This window comes from Mustela putorius, unplaced genomic scaffold (genome assembly GCF_011764305.1).
Source record: "Mustela putorius furo isolate JIRA1106 unplaced genomic scaffold, ASM1176430v1.1 tig00000281_pilon_pilon_pilon, whole genome shotgun sequence".
Lineage (NCBI taxonomy): Eukaryota > Metazoa > Chordata > Mammalia > Carnivora > Mustelidae > Mustela > Mustela putorius.
Genome location: NW_025421343.1, coordinates 8,462,871 through 8,481,098, shown reverse-complemented (window position 1 = coordinate 8,481,098; position 18,228 = coordinate 8,462,871). Strand labels below are relative to the sequence as shown.

Below are 18,228 nucleotides of genomic sequence, written 5' to 3'. Positions count from 1 at the left end.
TCTTGCCATTACCACTGTCTTAATCATTGTACTTCTGAAGTAGATTTTGAAATTGAAAAGCATAAATCCTCCAAACTGTGTTCTTTTGTCAAATTGTGTTGGCTGTTCTTGCTTTCCATTTGAATTTTAGGATAATTTGTCATTTTGGTAAATAAGGGAGCTAGGATTCCCAACAGTGATGGCACTGAATCCGCAGATTAATTTGAGGAATACTACCATTTTAACAAAAGTAAGTATTACCATTTGTGAACATGGATGTATTTCCATTTATTTAGGTCTTCCTCAATTTCTTACAATGATGTTTTAGAATTTTTAGTATACAAGTCTTTGATATTTTAATGTTACAAAATGTTTGCACTTTCTTGAATGAAAGGCAAAATACTAACAACACAGGTTATTTTATCATTATAGTAAGAATAGAAATGAATCTGATCAAAGTTAACATCCTACCTGATAAAACTATTTTTCATTCTTATTTAAGTTAGCTCGACTCAGGGCTCGAACTCAGAACCGTGAGATGAAGACCCGAACTGAGATTGAGGGCTGGACACTCAACTGACTAAGCCACCAAGGCTCTCCTACCTGATAAAAATTTTTATATCACATGTTTATAATTCTGATATGAAATATTTTAAATACTGAAAAGAGTATTTTTATACATTAACTTGTTTTAGTTAAGAACAATTCTGCAACTGTAAATTAATATGATCAATAATAAGTGATACACCTGGATTTAAGAAGTCAGTTATTCCTAACAACAAGAGCAAACAAAATTCTTTCCAAAGGCAGCCAGGCATCAAGAAAATTTCATCAGATAAATAGAGCTATCTCAAATTATTCAAGCCAGCTAGAACAGAAACAGCTGCATGCCAGTCACTGAAATCTTTATTCAAATTTATGAAATTAGTATTATTGTGACTTATTGTAATTCTTTAGGAAAAAACAGAACTATTATAAAGTTAACCACGTTTCTAAAAATTAGATTTATTGATTCAGCATTAATAAAAATATCTTACAATTCTATGAATCAGGACTTGCCACTTGCTACTAATCTCACACCCATATTCAATTAATATTCCAAAAAGAACAATCCCTGTTTTCAACAGTAAGTATACATCATCTATTTATAATATGTTAGTACAGATCATAGGATTTTAAGGTGATGGGTTCATTTATGATAAATCAATACTGATATGTATGCAGAAAGCCTAGACCAGATGAGTAATTATAATTCAAGACAATCTGCCTATTTTCTCAGTACGCAGAATCAATGAAAGGTGTTCTTTCCAAATAACCATTTTTCATAATAAAGGGAGATCATAAAAATAAAACCAAAATGAAGCTTCCCCTGAAGTCTGAAACAGATCTAGTGCCAAAAATTAAATTCTGTTGAAGAACTGAATACTTCTAATGCTCCTCAGTGGTGCTAAACTCATGGCTGTCTTAATATTTACATATTTCTAAAAGACAGTGCTGACTATGAAGAAGAGATGGTATGCAGCACAACAACTTCAGCACGAAAATGATAAGAACATAATATTTAAAGTATCAGCCAAGGAATAAAGTCATTTAGATAAAGTTTTGGAAGTTTACTACCATGAGCATTTACATAAGCACATAATCACCATCATCAGAATGCTACTCATTCAACTCGGTCCAAGATCTAAAAAAGACATAGTTCTTGCCTTTGAAGAGTCACATGCAAACAATACCATTATCAAATATTCATAAAGGCCTAGAAAAGTACCAAGTAAATATCTGGAAGTGAGCATATGAAATCCATGTCTACACTGTGCTTACTCCAAAGAAAAGGGTTCATAGTTACACTCATATAACAATAATATATAAATATTACATATAAATACAACAATGTATTTGGGTTACTATGGAAGAGACTAGTATTGAGAATAATTTTTAAAGCAAAAAGTTGTGTTCAGATCACACTATAGTATATTTCATATACGAATAATGACTCATTCATACTAAATCTAAGTTATCAGGAAGAAATATCTAAAATTAGGGATCCCTGGATGACTCAGTGAGTTAAGCATCAGACTCCTGATTTCAGCTCAGGTCATGATCAGGTCATGATCTTGGGATAGTGGGATGGAGTCACCCATCTAACCACATATCAGGCTCCATGCAGGAGTCTGCTTGTGATTCTCTCTCTCCCTGTCCTCCTACCCCAGCTCTCACTCTTTCTCTCTCTCTCAAAAAAATAAATAAAATCTTTAAAAAACACTAAAATTAGAAGAAAGCTGAAAAAAAAGGAGTATTATATGCTGCCATGTTCGTGTGTGTGCATGTGTATACATACGCCATAAACATAAACTTAGCTTTACATACAAAGAGGTTATACAAATTTGTAAGAAAAACACAAGAAGAACAAGGTTTCTCAATGAATAAAGTATTTTAACAAGGTGACACAAAAATGAAAAGGAATAGTTTCTGTATCAGTAATGATATAGATAATCACCTTTCAGAAAATGTGAAAGAAAAACAGTCCTTTCCCCAACAGCATTAGAAACTACAAGAAGCTGATAATAAATGTAACATGAGAAAGACTTTCTTCTAGGAAGAAAACAATTTATGATATTGAAGGACATGAAAAAGACTTTAATAAATGAGACACACCACTGGAAAGACTATGAATGAGAAAGTTGTTACTTTCTCCTCAAATGCTCTGAAATGAAACACAATGCCAGTTAAAATCCCAAGTACATTATTTATGAAATTAGACAACCTGGCTATCCCACTTGTCTGAAGAAAAGGTCCAACAAAAGATAGAGGAATTTGGAAAAAGAAAAATCATCATTTACTGGACATCACAACAAACCATAAGGTATAGTAGCTGTAACAGTATAACAACAACAGAATCTTTATATCCAGAGGACATAAATAAGTCCTATAAATTAAGATAAGATAAATAATTCACTAGAAACACATGGGTGGGTAAAGACATGAACACAGTTATCACAGCAGAAGCAAAACGTTAGGCCATTAGGCTAAAAAAAACAAATTCAGAAGTAATCAACCTCTCCAAAAATCAGAGAAACAAATTCACATAACAAAGATATCATTATTACCTATTCACTGGTAAACTTTTCTAAGCTTAAAGTTATCATATATTGGCAAAAGTTTAAGGAAATATATACCTTCCATTTGCGGGTGAAAATAAAGTAGTATTACCATTCTGAAGAGCAATTAATCATGAACTAATAAAATCTAAAATGCACACACCTCGGGACTCAAATTATAATTACCAATCTAGCTTTAAGAAAAAGCACCCTAGTATATGTGGACAAGAAAACCGCATAAGGATGTTTGTTTGAAATAGCAAAATAACAGGATAAACTAAATGTCCATGAAAACACAAGGATTAAATAAACCATGGCTAAACCATGATAGAAAATAATGTTATAGAGTATAGAATAATAGGCAAAAGTTTAAAATATATATATAAATATATAATATATATGCATAATATAAACATATAATAGATACAAATATGTATGTAATATATAACATATGTAATATGTAATAATATTATATATACGTTTACATGTATATACTCGTTACCCACTAAGCTTTATATAAAAATGAGGCACAGAAAACCGTGTTACCATTTCAGTAAATAAAAAAAATATTTATCTTTTTACATAGACATTGACCAGCTATATCCTGAAGGCACTCTTCTGGGACCTCAAAGTCATGACCCAAACCATATAGGAAGGCAGAACAGCACAAAAATTTTATCTCTGTAGATAAGCAAAAACTAGAAACTTAAATTCCAATCAAAGTAATGTTACAAAGTAATTAGTGTGGAAGAAGAGTTTTTATTAACCCAGGAAATGCTTAAACATGTTCAGTTAAAAAAAATGGAACACAATTTTATACACATATGATCTCAGTTATGCCTTAAAGAGACCTCTACATGATAAACTCAAGATATACTCATAGTGGGGCTGAAACTAGAAATCCACCAAATGTTCCCTGGACAGCTGGACTGCAATAATTTTTATTTTCAAGTTTCTTTTTCTGTTTATTTTCTAGATGTTCCTCAACCAGCATGTACTACTGCAAGTGTAAAAGACAAAACATGTTGTTTTTGAAACAATGTATCTTCTGTTACTACATTCTTGACATACCTCTATACAGATAATGCTAAAATGTTTCCCTACTCCCAGCCTCTCCCCTTCACCCCAGTCCCACTTCATAGCTGCTTACTGAGCAGTTTTCAGCAACTCAGCTTCAGTTCTGGATGTGACTTCACCTCTCCCACTGCTGTGCTCATTGATCCCATCTTCCTGCTGGCTCAGCCCTGTCCCAGTTCCCAGACCAAGACAGGACTGAATTAAAAAGTACTGATACAAGGTCATACAAGGTCATCCCCCTCCACCATCTCTCTCCCATCCATTACAAGAGCCACGTTTCTGATTCTGAGTCCACCTAGACTTCTGGCCCATGCCCCTGTAGAGTCATTACCACATGGTACTACACACTCTATCATATTCTTTCTGGTATTAAACTGTTCAGGTACTTTTCAGCCCTGCCAGATTGTCAACTGGTAAGGTCAAGTACTCTATCAAATTTACATAGAGCCAAGGCTCTGTCCCCCAAAACAGTAAGAAAGTATTTGATGAATGGCTGCTATATTTGTTTAACCAGACATCTGCAGGATTTGTTTAAAGGTAAAGTGAGTTCAAAGAATCCATTCAAACAGCTAGAATTTATTAAGAAGCTACTGTGGGCCCAGGATTGTAATGGGAATATTAGAACAAAATGAAGGTATGGCTTCTATTCTTGACACAGTTAGAATCTAAAGTGGTTGACAACACCTTAAAAAAAAAAAAAAAAAAAAAGAAGGAATAATTACTGTTTTAGCTTTTGCCTTAACAAGCAAAACATGAAAATCTTCTTGCCTGAGGTCCTGATTTCACAGATGGGCAAACTGCAATGGAGTTTGCCTGCCTGGATTCCAGACTACTGCCAGCATTGACTTTCACCTCCTGTCCCAACTCCATGGGCCCCAGTGTGCCTGGCACTGCTCGTCACTATTTGTATGCTTGCCCACTTTGGATTATTCCCCTGAATCTAGATTCTTTCTTTCTCCAGTTCATGCTGTACATCAGGATCTAAATTTCTTTCCCCCTTTTTCTCCTATGGTACCCTTTAGTCACACATCCCCACAATAACAAACCCTGACTGCAATCCTAGATTTTCCTCTTCAACCTTTTTTCCATAAGACTGAGATTATCATGGCAGGCCTCTAAATCAAATTACAACTACACTGCTGCTTGCTTACCCAACATTGATTTTCCCCTTCCTTTTCCTTAACAGAACTGCCATTCAGCTCATCTGTCCCTTTCATTTCCTATACACAACCATGCACTTCAGGGAAAGCTGACCTCATCCCTAGCCAGGAGATCCTGATTAGCCTAAACTCTCTGGCAGGCTCTTCCCTTTCCCCTTGCTGTTGAATAGATTAGGGATGGCCATGTGATCCAGCACTGGCCAGTGCGATAAAAGATTAAGGGAGGACTTTTGGCTAAGGTTTCATTTCTCTGGAAGAGACACTGCTGCTGATGGTGAGGTCTAGACACTGAGGAGGGTAGAGACAAGTGGAGAGAGGGAAAATCAAGCCTAGGTCTCACACCTTGCCCTTCCCATCCTTTGGATTTCTTACTATTTTTGAAAATCTTTTTGAATGTATTCCCTTTCTTCTGCTGCTAGTTGCTTAGAGCAAACAGCCCATCTTCAAAGAATATATAGACCAGCAATTTTAAAGAGTAACTTTAAAATGGGAATTTGATGGATATTTTGGTTGTTTTTAGTCTGAAGCTATTATGAAGAAAGCTGCCATTAATTTTCACATAAAAGTCTTTCTGCATATGTTTTCATTTCACCTGGGAGTGGAATTCCGGGACTGTAGGGTAAGAGTATTTTTAACATTAAGAGAAACTGCCAAACTGTTTCCCCAAGTGTTGCGTTCCCACCAGCAACATCTGAGAACTTCAGCTGCTTCACACCCTCTCCAAAACTTGATATTGTCAGTCTTTTTAAATTTAGACAGTCTAGTGTTTTTACAGGAGTATCATATTGTGTTTCTTAAGTTTCATTACTTGGGCAAATAATGCAGTGAAACACCTTTTCACGTCTTCATTGGCCACTGTATATTTTCTTTAGTGAAATGTATCTTCAAGTGTTTTGTCCATCTTTTAGTTAGATTATTTGTTTTCTTACAGAGATGCAAGAATCCTATCTACAATAGGACAATTAGTCCTTTGTCCAATATATAGAGATAGACATAGAGATACATAGATCTAGCAAATCTTGTGTTCTTAAAAAGAAGCTATTTAAAAAAATTTTGATAAAGTCTAGTTCATCTTTTTTTTTCAGTTAGTGCTTTTTGAGTCCTACCTAAGATATCACTGCCTGACCCCAAATCACAAAGACTTTCTCCTACATTTTCTTCTTAAAGTTTATATAATCAAAGCCATAGACAAATATCAAAAGCATTATGCTCAATGAGAGAAGACAAAAATGAATACATATTCTATGATTCAATCCATAGCCATTTCTAGACAGGAAAAGCTAATCAACAGGGAAACAAAGCAGATCAAGCAGAAGGGAACTTTTTAGCGCAATGGAAATAGTCTAGATCTTGATCACAGTGGCAGTTACATAGGTATATTTGTCAACACACAATAGTACTTAAATGGATCCATTTTGAAACAGAATGGACACCAGAAATAAACCCATGCTTATATGGTCAATTAATATCCCACAAAGGAAGCAAAAATATAAAATGGGGGAAAAGACAGTCTTTTCAATAAATGAATACCCACATGCAAAAAAAGAAACTCAACAATTTTTGTATACCATATACAGATATAAACTCAAAATGGATTAAAGACTTAGCTGTAAGAGCAGAAACCATAAAACTCCTAAAAGAAAAGATAGGCAATAAGCTCTCAGATGTTGGTCTGAGCATTATTTTTAGATCTCCTTAGAGACGGGTAACAAAACCAAAAGTAAACAGGACATCATCAAACTAAGAAGCTTTTGCAAAGCACAGAAAACCATCAAAAAAAAATTAAAAGACAGGGTACTCAGAAGATATTTACAAATGATATAACCAATAAGGTGTTAATATCCAAAATATGTAAGAAACATACAATTCAGTCTGAAACAATCCAACTAAAAAATGGGCAGAGGACCTAAATACACATTTCTTCTCCAAAGAAGACATACAGATGGCCAATAGACATGTGAAGAGATGTGTCTTTTCACTAAGATCACTAAATGCAAATCAAAACCACAATGAGATATTACCTCACACCTGTCAGAATGACTGCTGTCAAAAAGATAAACAATAACAAGTGTTGGCAAGAATGTGGAAGAAAGACACCTCTTGGGTGCTGTTCTTGGGAATGTAAAATGGCACAAGCTGCTATGGAAACAGGATAGGGGTTCCTCAAAATATTAAAAGTAGAACTACCAGGTGATCCAGCAATTACACTTCTGGTATTTATTCAAAGAAAGTGAAAACATCGATCTGAAAAGATACATGGACCCCTAGGTTCACTGGAACATTATTTACAGTAGTGAAGATACAGAAGCAACTTAAGTGTCCATCGAGAGATGAATGGATAAAGATGGTGTGGCACATGCACAGGTGCACACAAACACATGCACATGCACGCATACACATATACAGAGGAATATTACCCAGTCATAAAAAAAGAATGAAGCTCTGCCACTTGTGACAACATGGATGGACCTAGAGGGAATTTTATCAGGTGAAATTAATCAGACAGAGGAAGACACATACCATATGGTTCCACTTATATGTGGAATATAAAAAATAAATAAATAAACAAAACAAAACAGAAACAGACTCATAAATATGGAGAACAATCTGGTGGTGTCCAGAGGTGAGGGGATGGGCAAAATAGGGAAATGGGATTAAAAGGTACTAAATTACAGTTATAAAACAAATAAAACAGAGGGCAACAATGTAAAAAAAAGTAGGGTCTATATGTAGTAACTTTGCTTGGTGACAGAGAGTAGCTAGATTTGACAGAGTAATCACTTTGTAATGTACACAAATGTTGAATCACTATACTATCCACCTGAAACTAATATGCCAGCTACTCACTAAGAACAGAAAAAATGGATACACCCTATTATATATAAAACATACCTCAACAAATTTGATCTTAAAAACCATAATGGGAGTTTGGTAGAAATACTGGCAACCACTCTGTCCTATGGGACAGGATTTAGGGGATAAGCAAGACTTTGCTGTGCCTGAGGCACAGATACTAACCTTGGAGCATACGTAATTTCTTAAATAAATATCACCTTATTCTAAATTCATTAATGCCATAAAGTCTTTCAAAGACAGTGGTATTACTCAAACAAGTCAGACTAGTCCATGAACATAGGTAACTTTGGTCCAGAAAGGAATTTTATTTATTTTTTTTTAAAGATTTTATTTATTTATTTGACAGACAGAGATCACAAGTAGGCAGAGAGGCAGGCAGAGAGAGAGAGAGAAGGATGCAGGCTTCCTGCTGAGCAGAGAGCCCAATGCGGGACTGAATCCCAGGACCCCAAGATCATGACCCGAGCCGAAGGCAGAGGCTTAATCCACTGAGCCACCTAAGCACCCCAGGAAGGATTTTTTAAAAGGGCACCTGGGTGGTATGGTTGGTTAAGCATCTGACACTTGGTTTTGGCTCAGGTTAGTGTCAAGTTGAGCCTTCTGTGGGGGCTTTTTGCTTAGCATGGAGGATGCTTGAGATTCTCTGTCCCTCTCCCTCTGCCCCTCCTGCTCATGCTCCCCCACTCTCTCTCTAAAATCAATCAATCAATCTTTAAAAAATAAAAAGGAGAGAGAGGAAAGGATGGGAAGGTAAGAAAGGGAAATGTGCCATAGTTCTCTCTTGGCCCAGAGACTCTGTGAAGCTACATTTTCAATTTTCTCAGGAAAGGGAAAGCATATGCCACTGAAGATGAAGGTTTTTCTCATGTAGCAGCAGTTTATGATTCAAAAGAAAAAAAAATGGGACACAGTGAGAAATAAATCATGCCTTGAAATTTTAAGGGAAACTCACAAGTAGTATTATAGAATTTTATAGCTAGAAAACACTCTACGTATCATATAACCCAAGTCACTTAAAATACAGATTAAATAAATAAGCCTTGGAGAGCGTGAGGCTTGTTTAGTCATATTAGCTAGTTAGTTAGTTGAAAATCTCAAGGAAGAACTGATGTGTCCCGATTCCAGATTCAGTGCTTTCATAAAATTACAATCTCTGGCCCAATGCTCTGCACTGAGCAGATATTTAGAAAAACGAAAAACAAACAAAAAACCTGTTGAATAAATTCATGCTAGGTAATAAGATTAAAAATACAAAGAAAGCATAAGTGAATATAGAGATAATTTAGATGCAAGCATTATCCCCAACAAGTTCTGTATATACTTCTTATGCTGTTTCTGCATGTTATGGGGCGAGGGGGGCGGGTAGTGGAGGGAGAGAGTGGGAAAGCATATTTTATGGAATTACTCTGGCAGGTATCAAGGCCTAAAGAAAGAAAATGAAGACAAGTGGTAAACTCTCAAGAATTATGGGATCCCCTTTCCCAGAAATAACTAAAGACAATTAGCTCTTTCTGAGATAGTTAAAGCATTTCTACATTTTTACTGAAAGATGTATTTATGATATTTATGTATGTATTTACTTATTTATGTATGTATTTACTTATTTATTACTTATTTACTTATTTATTTATGTATTTATGATATTTAACAACAGTTTTCAGGTCTTTGAATTTAAGATAAACTTGTGAAAATGGATTCGCACCAAACCTTCGTCTGATCACAATTAAAATCAGATGAGACTATCAGATCCTTTAGTCATTCACGGAGTCACTGTGGTTTCTTTCTTTTTTTTTTTTTTTTTAAGATTTTATTTATTTATTTGATAGAGAACACAAGTAGGCAGAGAGGCAGGCAGAGAGAGAGAGAAGCAGGCTCTGCACTGAGCAGAGAGCCCGACGCGGGGCTCGATCCCAGGACCCTGGGATCATGATCTGGGCTGAAGGCAGAGGCTTTAACCCGCTGAGCCACCCAGGCTCCCCTCACTGTGGTTTCTGATTATGATGTGGGAGAAATGACATCTCTCTATCAGAATTCATGACTTTGGCTGTGAAACTTCAAGGTGCTATAAAAAAAGGTCTTGGATTTACTGCAGATATGTAATGAACAACATAAGCCCAGTTTAGACAGTAACATATCGGAAATGTTCTATTAATTTTCTGTTATGATTCTATAGTCTTAGGACATTATACAATTATTTATTTTTACCTCAACCCTGGTGGCATGTCCATTATTTTAAGGGGGGAATGTTGAAGCAACCTGTGTTATTATTTTAGTTGGGTCCTGATGTGGATCTAGCTCCCACAGGTGCTATATACTTGGTTCCCCCACAAAAGGCAACTAAACAAAACAGCAAGGTATTGAAAAATAGCAAAACAATGGAAAACCAACATCTCGTTTTACATATATGTTATTTATCTATGATCTAGTTTTAAAGAATGTTAACTGAAATATGTATATATGTGTGTGTGTGTGTGTATACCTCTAAATGAATAAAACATGGATTTAATTAGAATGACAGAAAAAAATACAGAAAACCCCTAAATGAGCAAAAACTATTAATTTTTCAGCTAACAGATGAAACAAAATTAATTCATTTTATTTTATCTTTATTCCACTCTTCGATTTGGTCACCACCTTAACTTACAGGGAAAGACAATCACTTATTTCACTACTGTTAATGCACACTGTCTTCACAACTGAAAAATAATAGTCTAAGAGTTGTACACGCAGATACAGCCTTGAAGGGGTACCTAGGTGGCTCAGTGGGTTGGGCCTCTGTATTCAGTTTAGGTCATGATGTCTCAGGGTCCTGGTATAGAGCCCCATGGGCTCTGTGCTTAGCAGGGAGCCTACTTCCCCCCCACCCCCGCCTTCCTCTCTGCCTACTTGTGATTTCTCTGTCAAATAAATAAGTAAAATCTTTTTTAAAATTATACAGCCTTGAAATAAAAAAGAACAAAAGCCCTATAAAATTAAGCCTTATAAAATCAGACTATCACTTTGTGTTTTTTAATAATTATTTAATAATTTTTACAGATAATAATCTCAAAGAGTTACAGAATGCATATTTGTGGTTGAGTTAGAATTCATCTCCAACGTAAAAATTCACTTATGAGGAAAATAAAAATGTCTAAAAGTAAAGTCTGCCAAATATCAGTGGTGCTTTACTATGGAACTGACTAGAAGTAATACATTTGAAAATGTTTTATTTAGGTCTGCTGAATCTTTAAAACATCAAAATATTGAGAAAAGAACCTTAAAATAGAAAATAAAAATACTACACTTTCTGGTCTGTTAAACTGCTAGCTTTTGGAAATACATTTATGTTTATAACTATATATCATAAAATAATATTCATGAGAACATTTTCTGTATTATTAAAACTATGAAAAAATAAATATAAAAAGAGCATTCTACCATTTTGATAAAGCAATCAAATTGTGTCAATCTATTAAAAACAGATTAAACATGAGCACTATAAATGCTAATCCTTTTAAATTGCAGGTAAAATATTCTGAAAATCTTCTTTTCTGACAAAAATAACACAATTCATATCACTTATGCTGTTGGATAATTGTTTCATGAACACATATTTCAAAATAGTTCATGAACACCAACCAAAGCTAAAAGTGTACCAACAGACGTATCCAGAAAGCCACTGGCACCACATCCCATGTAGATATTTACCTTGCTTGGTGCACATTCCCAAACAGACCCTCTGCTGTCATCACAGCTTTGTCTCCCAGGAAAACACTTGAAATAGCATAATTCATACAGAACCATTAACAATCTTGAACACCAAAAAAGTGGGGGAGGGATTGCTGTTATTAGGAAAAGTCAATAATGCAATAAAAATGAAGTTCTAGAGATACAATTACCCTAAAATTACAGGATTCATATGTCTCAAAGTTAAATAAAGATACAGTCCTGGATTATTCTCGGGGTTAGGGCAAAACAAGAGAGAGATGTGATAATCACAATATTGGGCCTTTGTTATTCAGAAAGGTCAAGTTCAGCCTCTGCTTTGAAATTTAGAGAAAAGAGATTTAAAAAAAAGTAGTCTGTGTTCTTTCTGTGACCTGGACCTTGGATTCTGTGCCTTGGGATCCAGCTTAGGGTGAGAACTAATATAAATCCCCTGGGTGGCTGAATATTCTATTGTAAAATAGATCCTACACTACAACAAGTTGTCTCATCTTAAGGGATAGTGTAATTATACTGACTATATATGTTTAATACCTTTTAATACCCTCACCTATATGCCAAATAGTCCAGTAAAGAGTCGTTCCAAACACACCTTGCTGTTTCTTCTCTTTCTGCTTTTTTTCCAGCTATGGTGCCCACATTGCCTGAAATCCTTCTCAGGAATATCTGTCCAACCTCCAGAGCTACTCCTGAATATAATCTTTCCCCGGCCACATAAACATCTGTCCTGTTTGGAATTCCTCTAACACTTACTTCCTCTTCACTTCTTTCTAGTACATAATCATATGTTGTCTTGGATTGTTTTAAAATCATTTCTCCAAATTACAATAATATTTACCCAATACATTCATTGTTTGTACCAAGTACTGTGCTTAACACATTTAACCCTTACAGTAATCCCATGTATCAGAGTCTACCAAAATTTGCATTTTGTAGATGAAGAAGAATAATTAAGTAGTAAGCAAGAGTACAACACTCTCTACTACTTAAGTAAAGCATGCACTCACATCTAAAGCTCTCCCAAGGTCTTATTTGACATTGTGAAATATGACCTCATGCAAATGCCTGTCCTCCTCAACTAGACTGTAAGCTAAGGTCAAAGAGAATGGTGTCTTTTACTTCTAATATCTTCTGCCGGAGCATAGGGTGGGCAGGGTTTAAGAGCTCTGAGTGAGGAAGGCACAGAGAATGTATCCAGAATATTTCCTACAGCGTCCACTAAATGTTCTGTTGGGTCTTTATCTGTACCACACATTCTTAAAGGTCCAGTCAACTAAAGGCAGAAGCTTCTGGAACTGAAATTCCTCAAAGGAAGTAGGTCTTTATCTGTAAACTGGATTATGGTCAGAGTGGCAGGCTGCTTTTTGAAGATACTAGTTCCTCTTCTATTTTATATTTGATTAATTGTACTCATCTTTCTAAAATCTTACTGTAAACGATGTCATTTTAGCTTCTATGCTTCAATAAATATGCATATTTTGTTTTCACTGAGTGGACAAATGTTTACAAAGGAGACAAATAAAAGCTACCTTTCTTTCCATAGTAAGCACATTATTAAAAACTGAGGTATACACCAAAATTACTCTGTGTTGCAAAACTGCAATAAAGAAAGAGCAGGGCTGACCGAGGGTCTGCCTCTTCCACACACTCGCAACTATGAAGCCCCACCAAGAAAGAGCAGTAGAGATGCTGGAAGGGGAAAAATAATCTGAGAGTAAATTAGAATAAAACTAACTGATTTTTTTCAGATACAATTACTATCAAAGTCTTTCACTAGCTTCGTGGCACTCCAGGAAAAGGAACAACAACAATACAGGAATACTCCCATCTACAATTGTGTTCACTTTTAAGGAATGAAACCACTCAAATACAGACCAGGCTGACTGCAATTCTGCATCAGGATGTTGCTAACACTGATAATTCAACCAAGCTTCTGCCACATGTCTTAAGAATCAGCCAAGCCATTAATGGAATTGCATTCCTACCAAGGGGAGTTTAGGTAGGGGGTAGGTGCATCATTCCTAATAACACCTACTTCCCCAAAACTAATTGGGATGATTTAACTGTGTCAGCTCTTCATCAAATCAGCACTCATACACTTTGCAGGGTAACTGTCTTCATCTCAACTCCTACTTTACATTCCCATAAAATGCAAAAATGCATATTGCACTATTGACATATAATAATTTAAATGAAAAGAAAGAAATCAATAATTTGTTCCACAGCACAGCATCTTACTGTTAGCTTCACTGAATCCATCATAAATTTCAGTTCCTCCTCACACACTCATTAAACATAAAATATAGCTATCCTATGGATATCAAGGTTTTGGGTTTTGTTGTCTTTTTTTTAAAGAATATATATATAGCAAAATACAAGCTTCTAAATACTCCATTTCTGATTTATACTTATATTGTTCATTGGAGCTTTCTAAAATGATGAATACACTAAACATTCTGAGGCATGGTTGTCCCACCACTTATAAATAAACTTTTCAGCAGCAATGTTTACAAAAAGGAAGACTGAAAAATTACCGTTAATATATATATAATGGAAGGGGTTAGAGTGCAAGCTAAAGAAAGTAAAGTGAAATACATCATTTGGTGAAACTAAGTGGTACAAAACCCAACTGAAATTTTAAATTGTTAATAACGGTCCCAGAGCTAATTCAACTTTTCCATTGGTTTGTGGTTTACAAACAGAATCAAACAGTATGCTTCTCTTCAAAGATCTTTACAATTCCTGTAAGGTGGAGGAGAACGGCTAACATTATCTGTTAAAGTCTATAATGTGACTAATGTTATTAAAATGGTATATGTATAAGCCTGTGAAGTAGAACCTCATTACTCTAAAAACTATCTATCCATTGTCCTCCTTTAGAAGTTAACCCCTAATGAACAAAAGTGCATCTCTGCCATCCTTCTCCCCGTTTTCCCAAATCAATCTACCTTAGTGTTTTGTACGCTGACCAAAACATTCCATAAATAATGCTATGCTGCACACGCATTAAAGTTTAGAGAGTTTCTGCCTTTGAAGAAGATAGTGACAGGACTAAGGACACACGGGTTCAATTCCAAGACAAATATTAGGCGGGTGGTTTGAAAATATCAATCAAAAGAGGCCTAGGGGGAAAGAAGACAAGCGTCCACTGCCACCACCCTTCTTTTCCCCTCCCCTCTTCCTCTCTTGTTCTCTTCCTCTCTTCTCTTCTTTCCTTGTGGTTTCTCACAGAGACTATCAAAGCAGGAAAGCTGCTAATTTAAAATTAGTGAGACACACGCTGGGAATATGTAATTCTCAGGAGGAAAAAAAGAAACTGCTAAAGGGGGATGGGGGGGTTGTTGGCAACATGTTTAAGTGACAATCCTCCCCACCCCCACCCTAATACTGCACAAATCCACAGATTCTTCTTCGACCCTCTTCTCCTTCCATGTCCCAGCACTCTATCCAACTTGACCCTTAATTCAAATAATTTAGGGACCTGCAGGGCATCCGCGGTGCAAGAGTGTATCTCTCTGTATATGTGCCCAATTTTCTGGAAGCCCCTGAATCCGGACAGTAGTAGCACGCAAGGGATCTCCCACCGGGGAAGGGGTGAAGAAAGGGGTGGGGGGGAAGGATGCAGAGCTGCGCTCTAGGGCGAGTGGCTGAAAGGAAGAGAGGGAAGAAAGAAAGGGTGGGAAGGAAGTGGGGCTGGGAGAGAGGAAGAAAGGGATGAAAGAAAGGCTGGAAGACAGAAAGGAGGGGAGAGGAGAGAGGGATGTTGGGAAGGATGAGGGCGGGAGGGTTGGGGAGCGAGGAGGGAGGGGAGGATGGAGAGGATGGGAGGGAGGTAGGGAGGGAGGGAGGCAGGCAAGGATGGAGGATGCTCTGCCCAGGACTCACCTCTGTGGGTCGGTGGGAGTTTCTCGCCTCCTCCTCTTTCTCGCCCGTTCCCAACAGCTGGAGGGGTAATCACTGAAGGGACTGGAGAGGCGGCGGCGGGGACGAGGGCAGCAGCTGCTGCAGCAGCCTCTGGCCGAGGTGCGGTGCCTCCTGCTCCGCCCGCCAGCCCGGGTCTCCGCCTTACTCAGGGCTGGAAGCGAAGCCGCTCCCCCCTCCCCCCGCCCGCCCGGCGTCCTGCCCAAGCGCGAGCGGCAGCGGCCCGGATCGCCGCTAGGGGAGGTGGCCAGTGCGCAGGCGCGGCCGCTTGCTCGCTTGCGCGTCCCCGCGGTCCCCGCTGCTCGGCGGGGCTGTGGGAGGCCGGGGGAGGCGGGGCGGGGGGACACGGGCGCGCGCGGTTTAAGGAGCGCCGAGCGGGAGGGGCAGGGGCGGAGCTGGGGAGGCGAGGCTAGCTCCGCGCCGCAGGTGGGGGGAGGGGATGGCGGCGAAGGGGCACCGCCGAAGGGCGCAGGTGCCGTGTCCATGACAACCGCGTTACTCTCCGGGCAAGGACCCAGAGCTGAGTGGCCGGAAGCCGCGAGGACCGGTTTCTGAGACACCGTGCGGGAGAGGTCCTGGGGCAGATGGTACGGGGAAAGGGGACGGGGGTTGCCTAGTAGGAAGAAAGGGTGAGCCCCAGAGGGCACAGACACGTGGCAGGAGGAGGGCTGGGCCTAAGTGCAGGAAGGTGGAGTCTGGTATGGGAGGAAGGTTTATTGGGACCTGGCTACTAGGGGGAGGAGGACTAGACTTCAAAATAGGATCTGGAAGAGGATGGAAGAGTTAAAACAAATGCAATATTTGCTCATTTCACGAGCCTTTGTTGAGTGCTGTGTATGTGGAAGGCATTCTAATTCTTTCATTGATGCAAAGAATATTACAGAGCCCCCCAATTTGCACCAGCCACTCTACTTAAGCATTTCCAGATATCAAAAATGTTTAATATCCGGTGTTTGTCCTCGCGGAGGTTTTACTTTGGTTGGGAATTTACATAGAGATTGTAGGGAGTTTATGCTCTGTTCATCACCATCAACTGGGACTGGAATGTAACTGTTACAGAAATGCTAGAAATGAAGAAGGAACAAGCTATTAAGTTACAGTTATCTTTGTTCTGCTACAATACCAAGTGACTTTTTTTTTTTTAATCGAGAGAGAATAAAGGGGAAAAAAATCTATGTCAGTTTGGTGAGACACAAGTGATGCTGCATTCACAACATCCTACTGGTCTGGTCTGTTCACCCACCATCATCAATGTGTTTGTTCATGCCAACACTTGTACGGCCCTATATTACTTGGTACACGCATGTTTTTACACTCCTTCTTCATTGTCTATGTCAGCTACGTTACATCCCCTTCTTCCCAAGCTGGCATCTGCGATTGTTTGAAAATGTTATCAAAGCCAAGTGTCTTATTCTCTCCAGGCAATGGCTTGAGAGCTCTATCTCTAACCATTCCTTTGTATTTTTCTCCAAATTCTTCTTGGCTTACATTTTCCTTGTCACCACCACTTCACCATTTTAAAAATTCCTGAGAGAAAGTGCACAGAAATCAACAGTGTAAATAAACTTAAGAAAAACCTCCTTAGCCTAAGACGATGTTTCAGTACCACGGACAGTGACACCGCAGATTCCTCTCACCAAGCTTTTTCCTTACTCTCAGTTTATAGAAACAGTAGAGAGACGTTACAGAAGAAACAGGATGGGCTTCAAGAAGTAAATGCAGAACACCAAATTATCTGTGCCAAAAGATATGAGCAGATTGGAAAAAGGAAAGAGCACACCATGGACTGGAGTATGTAGGAAGGAAACAGGCCCTTCAGCTAGACTTGAAGGAAGAGTAGGTAACATTTAGAGAGACATCACAGGACCCTAAAATGGCAAGAGGAGGATAAGTTACCTAGGGAGGTGTTCAAATAAAAATAGGGATACTTCATAGCACTACTGCACCATATCTTCCTGAAGACAGAGTATACTTTGATTTTAATTGGTCTAAAAATATGGAAAGGGTAAAGTAGTCCCAGTTAAGTAAGGTAGAATACTATCTCAATGACTGACATTTCTTTGTTATTACTGTGATTTTTCATTCTCATCAGGCTGGAGGGGATAAATTTAAAAATACAAGCCAAAGAACTATCAGACAAGTTCATCTCTTTAACATTGAGTGGATTCATGTATAGGTTTGTGAGTTGTTTTAAATTAGGCTTTAATCTGTAAGTCTGTTTCAACTGACAGTAGATGGGGTGGGGAGAAGGGAGACACAATGTAAACTCAGTGTTGTCAAAATGAGATTTCCTTCATTTTTATGTTATAGTGACTTTCAAAACTATTAGATATTACTGAGAAACCTTTAAAAGTCATTTGTAGGGGCGCCTGGGTGGCTCAGTGGTTTGGGCTGCTGCCTTTGGCTCAGGTCATGATCTCAGGGTCCTGGGA

The 18,228-nt window shown here is 37.9% G+C and overlaps 1 protein-coding gene across 5 annotated transcripts in view; it reads right to left on the bottom strand.

Moving 5' to 3' along the window:
• The window catches only part of CTNNA2 (catenin alpha 2), a 1,140,635-nt gene extending 1,124,480 nt beyond the window's left edge, over positions 1–16,155 (bottom strand). For 2 of the 5 annotated variants that reach the window (XR_006606450.1, XM_045079083.1), the window contains exon 1: positions 15,761–16,155. The gene's annotated coding sequence lies outside the window, so the exon portion shown is untranslated. The remainder of the gene's footprint in view (positions 1–15,760) is intronic. The other 3 variants (XM_004742295.3, XM_004742298.3, XM_004742297.3) reach the window with 2 other exon arrangements.
• Between the last annotated feature and the right edge of the window lie 2,073 nt (positions 16,156–18,228).